The sequence below is a fragment of the Arachis hypogaea genome, chromosome 11 (genome assembly GCF_003086295.3).
Source record: "Arachis hypogaea cultivar Tifrunner chromosome 11, arahy.Tifrunner.gnm2.J5K5, whole genome shotgun sequence".
NCBI classification, from domain to species: Eukaryota; Viridiplantae; Streptophyta; class Magnoliopsida; order Fabales; family Fabaceae; genus Arachis; species Arachis hypogaea.
The window spans coordinates 96,880,355-96,886,869 of record NC_092046.1 but is presented as its reverse complement, the minus strand read 5'-3'; the positions used below and the strand labels follow the sequence as shown (position 1 = coordinate 96,886,869).

Below are 6,515 nucleotides of genomic sequence, written 5' to 3'. Positions count from 1 at the left end.
GAGGCATCTCAGGGATTTCATGGTGAGGAATTTCCTCATGCTCTTGTTGAGGTCCATGATCTCTTGTTTGCTCCATCCTTTTCTTAGTGATGGGTGATAAACCATTATTTTATGGTTTACATTGTGTTTAATTGTATGGTTTTATCAAATCTTTACCCACTTATTCATTAAATAAGCATGCATTTATAAGTCCTTCCTAAAAAATACTTCATGGTTGAAAACTTGCTTCCTAGAGACTTTTAATTTTGTATTTTAATTCTCCTTTATTCCATTCAATGACGTGATCTGTGTGTTGAGTGTTTCAGGTTTTATAGGGCATGAATGACTTGGAGATTAGAAAGGAAGCCAGCAAAAGTGGAAGGAACACAAGAAATTAAGGAGATGACCAGCGAGAAGTGACGCAGACGTATGGCTCACCCGACCGCGCGACATAGAGTAAACTGCAGTGACGCGGACGCATGGCTCACGCGACCGTGCGGATTGGAAACTGCACAAGTGACGCGAAGGCGTGGACGACGCGCACGCGTGGCAAGGCAAAACGCTGGATGACGCGAACGCCTGGATGACGCGATCGCGTGACGTGCGCGATCTGCAAAATCTGCAGAATTCGCTGGGGGCGATTTTGGGCCCTATTTTGACCCAGTTTTTGGCCCAGAAAAGCAGACTAGAGCCTCGAAACATGCAGAAACCAGAGAACAACATTCATTTCGCATAATTTTTAGTTTTAGATCTAATTTTTCCTCTCCTCTAGGTTTTCTCTCTACACATACATAGTTCTTAGGATTTTGATATTATTGCTTTTTGGATCGGGATATTGAGAAGAGTTATTACCTCCGTGAAGACTTTGTCATTCTACTTTGTTTCCTTACATATCACTTACTCTTCCATGCCCTTTATTTACTCAGAATTATTATTGGATTATTTTTAGAATTTATTAATACAAGAACTATTTTTATTTTTAACTGATTCCTTTGATTATTATTTATCATGTCTTTCAATATTTCCTTTTCTTATTTCGTGGATTTTACAAACATAATGAGCGAGTAGTTCCATAACTTGATTGGGAGATGATTGAAAGGAAACCTTGAGTTGGATTACTCAAGAGAAAAATTGTAATTGGGTTTATTGTTGGATCACCCTCTAGTCATTGACACTAGTCCTTCCCAAGGGAGAGGATTAGGACTTGTGACTAGAAATAGCTTTCCAACTTGCTTGACTTTCCTCTACCTAGTAAGGGATAACTAAGCAGAGTAACCTTCAATTATCAATTATCTTGAGAGTACTTCAACAAGAATACAGCTTCCAACTAATCTACTCCCAGTCAAGGTTTTTATTTAAATTATCTAAATTCTCTGATTTAATTTCCGGTTTATCAACTCAAACCATTTTTTGAAAACATCTAATTAATAAAATAGCACATCTTTCTGCAACTCGTTGGGAGACGACCTGGGACTCATACTCCCAGTATTTTAATACTAATTTTTGTGACAACCCTTTTAAATTGATAAACGGATTTCTGGTTGGTTAAGAACTGTACTTGCAACGCATCTCTTATAACAATTTCTTAACTCGCCAATTTCTGCCACGTCAATTTTTGGCGCCGTTGCCGAGCAGTTGCAATAGAGTGCTAAGTTATTGATTGGATTTTATTTATTTGCATTTTATTTTATTTTGTTACTATGAGCTGCATGTTTCTTTCATTAAATGACGCGTTCACTTCCTGATCCAAGCTTGCCATTATTCAATCCTGAGATTGAAATAACTATTTCACGTAAAAGGCAAGCTCGGCGTCGGTTTGTCCTCTCTGAGGGCGGATCTGAAACAAGCCCCCGTTCTACTAATTCGGTTGATTTACGTATAGGTGACATGGCAGCACCTAGGAGAGTCACTATCCAGGAGGCTGGAGCCCCTGATTTCACAATGCAACCGTTTCAAGCGCATCACCCAACAGTGGCTATAGACTTTGAAATAAAGACTGCACTGCTCAATTTGATGCCCATGTTTCATGGCTTACCTGCTCAAGAGCCTATCAAGCACCTGAGAGATTTCCAAGCAGCCTGTTCTACTGTCAGGCGCGATGGTGCGAATGAAACTTCTATTTTGTTGAAAGCTTTCCCATTCTCTCTTGAGGGAAAGGCGAGAGAGTGGTACTACACTCAACCCGCAGCAACTATCTCTATCTGGGATCCGCTTAGAAGAGAATTTTTGGAAAAATTCTTTCCAGCTGAAGTTACTGACAAACTAAGGAAAGACATCTCCATGATTGTTCAGGACGAATCCAAGACTCTCTATGAATATTGGGAGCGCTTCAAAAACCTTCTGGAAGCATGCCCCCACCATAGTGTTGCTCGGCTACGTCACACAGGGCATGAGGGCCCAAGATAAGACCACATTGGAAAGTGCCTGCAATGGGTCTATGAAAAAGTACAAGACCACTGATGAGTGACGTGGCGAAAATTGGCGAATTAAGAATTGTTATGATATATGCGTTGCAAGTATAGTTCTTAATCAACCAGAAATCCGCTTATCAATTTAGAAGGGTTGTCACAAAAATTAAAATTAAAATACTGGGAGTATGAATCCCAGGTCGTCTCCCAATGAATTGCAGAAAGGTGTGCTATTTTATTAATCAGATGTTTTCAAAAAGGGTTTGAGTTGAATAAACAGGAAATTAAATTAGAGAGATTAAATAATTTAAATAAAAGCCTTGACTAGGAGTAGATTAGTTGGAAGCCCTATTCTTGTTGAAGTACTCTCAAGATTAATTGATAATTGAAGGTTGTTCTATTTAGTTATCCCTTACTAGGTAAGGGAAGGTCAAACAAGTTGGAATGCGGTTTCTATTCACAAGTTCCAATCCGCTCAATTGAAAAGGATTAGTGTCAGTGACTAGAGAGCATCCCAACAATAAACCTAATTACAATTTTTCTTTTAAGCATCCCAACTCAAGGGTTCCTTTCAATCAACTCCCCATCAAGTTAAGGAACTACTCGCTCATTGTGAATGTAGAACTCATAACATAAGAAAGGGAATTAAAGGAAGACATGATAAATAAAACTCAAAGGAATCAGTTAAAAATAAAAGTAATTCTTGTATTAATAAATTCTAAAATAATCCAATAGTAAAATTAAGTAAATTAAAGGACATGGAAGAGTAAAGCTAAGTTAAGAAAACGAACTAGAATGACGAAGTCTTGATGAGGTAAAAACTCTTCTCAATATCCCAATGCAAAAAGCAATAGAAATAAAATCCTAAGAACTATGAATGTGTAGAGAGAAAACCTAAAAGAGGAGTAAAACTAGATCTAAAACTAAAAACTGTGTAGAATGAATGTTGTTTTTGGTTTCTGCATGTTCTCTGGCTCTAGTCTGCTTTTTCGGGCCGTGAATTGGGTCAAAGTAGGGCCCAAAATCGCCCCCAGCGAATTCTGCAGATTATGCAGATCGCGCACGTCACGCGATCGCGTCATTCAGCGTTTTGCTTGCCACGGAGGCGCGTCATCCACGCCTCCGCGTCACTTGTGCTATTCTAATCCGCACGGTTGCGTGAGCCATGCAACCGCGTCATTGCGATTTCCTCTCTTTCGCGCGGTCGCGTGAGCCATGCGGCCGCGTCACTTCTCGCTGGTCATCTCCTCCATTTCTTGTGTTCCTTCCATTTTTGCAGGCTTCCTTTCCAATCTCCAACTCATTCATGCCCTATAAGGCCTGAAACACTTAACACAGATCACGGCATCGAATGGAATAAAGGAGAATTAAAATACATAATTAAAAGTCTCTTAGGAAGCAAGTTTTCAATCATGTAATAATTTTAGGAAGGGAATATAAATGCATGTTAATCATATGAATAAGTGGGTAAAGATCATGATAAAACCACACAATTAAATACATTATAAACCATAAAATAGTAGTTTATCAACCTCCCCACACTTAAACATTAGCATGTCCTCATGCTTATTTAAAGGAGATAAAATAAATGAGTAGGAACATGTAAAACTCATGTAATGCAATGCAACCTATATATGTGAATGCAACTATATGATTCTTGTCCACTTGATCAATAGTAAATAAGCTCTTCAAAATAATTACACTAATTGCATGGTTTTACTTTCCCTTCCTCATTATATGATGTATGTGAAAAATATGTTTCCTATGCATTTAAATTAATTATTTTAATCACCTTTAATTCCATTCGATGCCGTGATTAGTGTGTTGAGTAGTTTCAGATCTTCTAAGGCAGGAATGACTCAAAGGATGGAAAGGAAACATACAAAAATGGAAGGAAAGTGCAAAACGGAGTTCTGAAGAAACTGGCATCCACGCGATCGCATGGACGATGCGATCGCGTGCCAAGCGCGAATCAACAGCGACGCGACCGCATGACTGACGCGACCGTGCGCCTTAAGCAGAACACATATGACGCGGTCGCATGGCTGATGTGACCGCGTGGTAAGGAAAAGCTCCGAATGACGCGACCGTGTGACCCACGCACCAGACCAGAAATTGCAGAAAACGCTCATTGCGAATTCTGAAGCCCTTTTTGGCCCAAATCCAAGTCCAGAAGGCATAGACCAGAGGTTATGAAGTGAGGGAATGCAACCATTCAGAGCTAGATTCCACTTTAGTTTAGTTTTCATGATTTAGATTTAGTTAAGAGAGAGATTCTCTCTCTCTTTAGGATTAGGATTTAGAATTAGGATTTTTATTCACTTTCAGGGTTATCTCTTTTTATCAAGTTCAATATTCCTTTTATTTACTTCTGCAAGCAATTTTATGAATTCTTTCATGTTACAGATTACTCTTTTATTAAAGTTAATTGAGGTATTTCAGTTTAATATTGATTTCTTTCGTTTATGCTATTGTTGCTTTTACTCTGAAGACGTCCTTATTCCAAGTAGATTTACTTTTCTCCTTTTGGCCTTGGTTAAGAAATCAGTAACTCAGGAGTTATCAAACTCAAACGTGATTGATAATTGTTATCTTTGTTAATTGAATTGAACTTCCATAATCCCAATCTTTTCTTAGGAAATAAATAGGATTCGAAGATCAAACCAATTAATCCCTTGACCTTCCTTTATATTAGTAAAGGATAACAAAGTGAAATTAAGATTCAACCATCATCATCATTGATAAGGATAGCTAGGATAGGACCTCTAATTTCTCGTACCTTGCTAAAAGTTTGCTTTACAGCTATTTATTTATTCTAATTACCATTTAATTTACTTGTCATCAATTTACTCGTTCCTCATTCTTGAACCCTTAAATTTACAATCTCCATAATCAATAATAAGAACATACTTCCCTGCAGTTTCTTGAGAAGACGACCCGAGTTTAAATACTCGGTTATCAAATTTAAAAGGGGTTTGTTACTTGTGACAACCAAAACGTTTGCACGAAAGGGATTTTTGTTGGTTTAGAAACTATATCTACAACGCGACTGTTTTTATGACATTCTTTACTGGCAAAAATCACACTCGTCACCTGGTATGAACCTCTACCGAGATTTGTAAAGGAGGACTAAATCCCCAGGTTGGAACTCTTTTCTCTTGATGTGCTGATCATGTATAGCCTTCATCTTCTCCTTGTATAGTCTTGAGTTCTCATAAGCTTCTAGGCGAAGGCTTTCCAGTTCTTGCAGTTGCAACTTCCTTTCAGCTCTGGCTTTTTCAATTCCCATGTTGCACTCCTTTACTGCCCAAAAGGCTTTGTGCTCTATTTCAACAGGGAGATGACAAGCTTTTCCATAAACTAACCGGAAAGGAGTCATCCCAATGGGTGTTTTGTATGCTGTTTTGTATGCCCAGAGTGCATCTTGTAGCCTGGTGCTCCAGTCTCTTCTATGAGGTTTGACTATCTTCTGCAAGATACGATTTATCTCTCTATTTGATACCTCGGCTTGCCCATTAGTCTAAGGATGATAGGCTGTTGCAATCTTATGAATTATCCCATGCTTCTTCATTAATCATGTTAGTCTCCTGTTACAAAAATGGGTGCCTTGATCGCTCATGATTGCTCGTGGTGATCCAAAGCGACAAATAATGTGGTTTCTCACAAAGGAAACAACAGTGTTAGCATCATCAGTACGGGTAGGAATTGCTTCTACCCATTTGGAAACGTAATCCACAGCTAACAATATATAAAATAACAATTAGAATTTGGAAATGGACCCATGAAGTCAATGCCCCAAACATAAAAAATTTCACAGAAAAGCATAATTTGTTGCGGCATCTCATCCCTCTTGGATATATTACCAAATTTTTGGCATGGAAAATAAGATCTACAAAATTCAGCAGTATCTCTAAAAAGTGTAGGCCACCAGAATCCACAGTTTAAGATTTTTCTAGCTGTTCTTTGAGGGCCAAAATGTCTTCCACTCTCAGACGAATGACATGCTTCTAAGATGGATTGGAATTCTGATTGAGGCACACACTGTCTAATTACCTGGTCAGCGCCACACCTCCATAAATATGGGTCATCCCATATATAATATTTAGACTCGCTTTTTAGCTTGTCTCT

At 38.5% G+C, this 6,515-nt stretch overlaps 1 non-coding gene across 1 annotated transcript; it reads right to left on the bottom strand.

The window, feature by feature from the left end:
- Window positions 1-2,238: 2,238 nt before the first annotated feature.
- On the bottom strand, window positions 2,239-2,345 carry LOC112724383 (small nucleolar RNA R71). Its single transcript, XR_003163548.1, has one exon. It is a non-coding gene; the product is annotated as a small nucleolar RNA R71 (small nucleolar RNA).
- Between the last annotated feature and the right edge of the window lie 4,170 nt (window positions 2,346-6,515).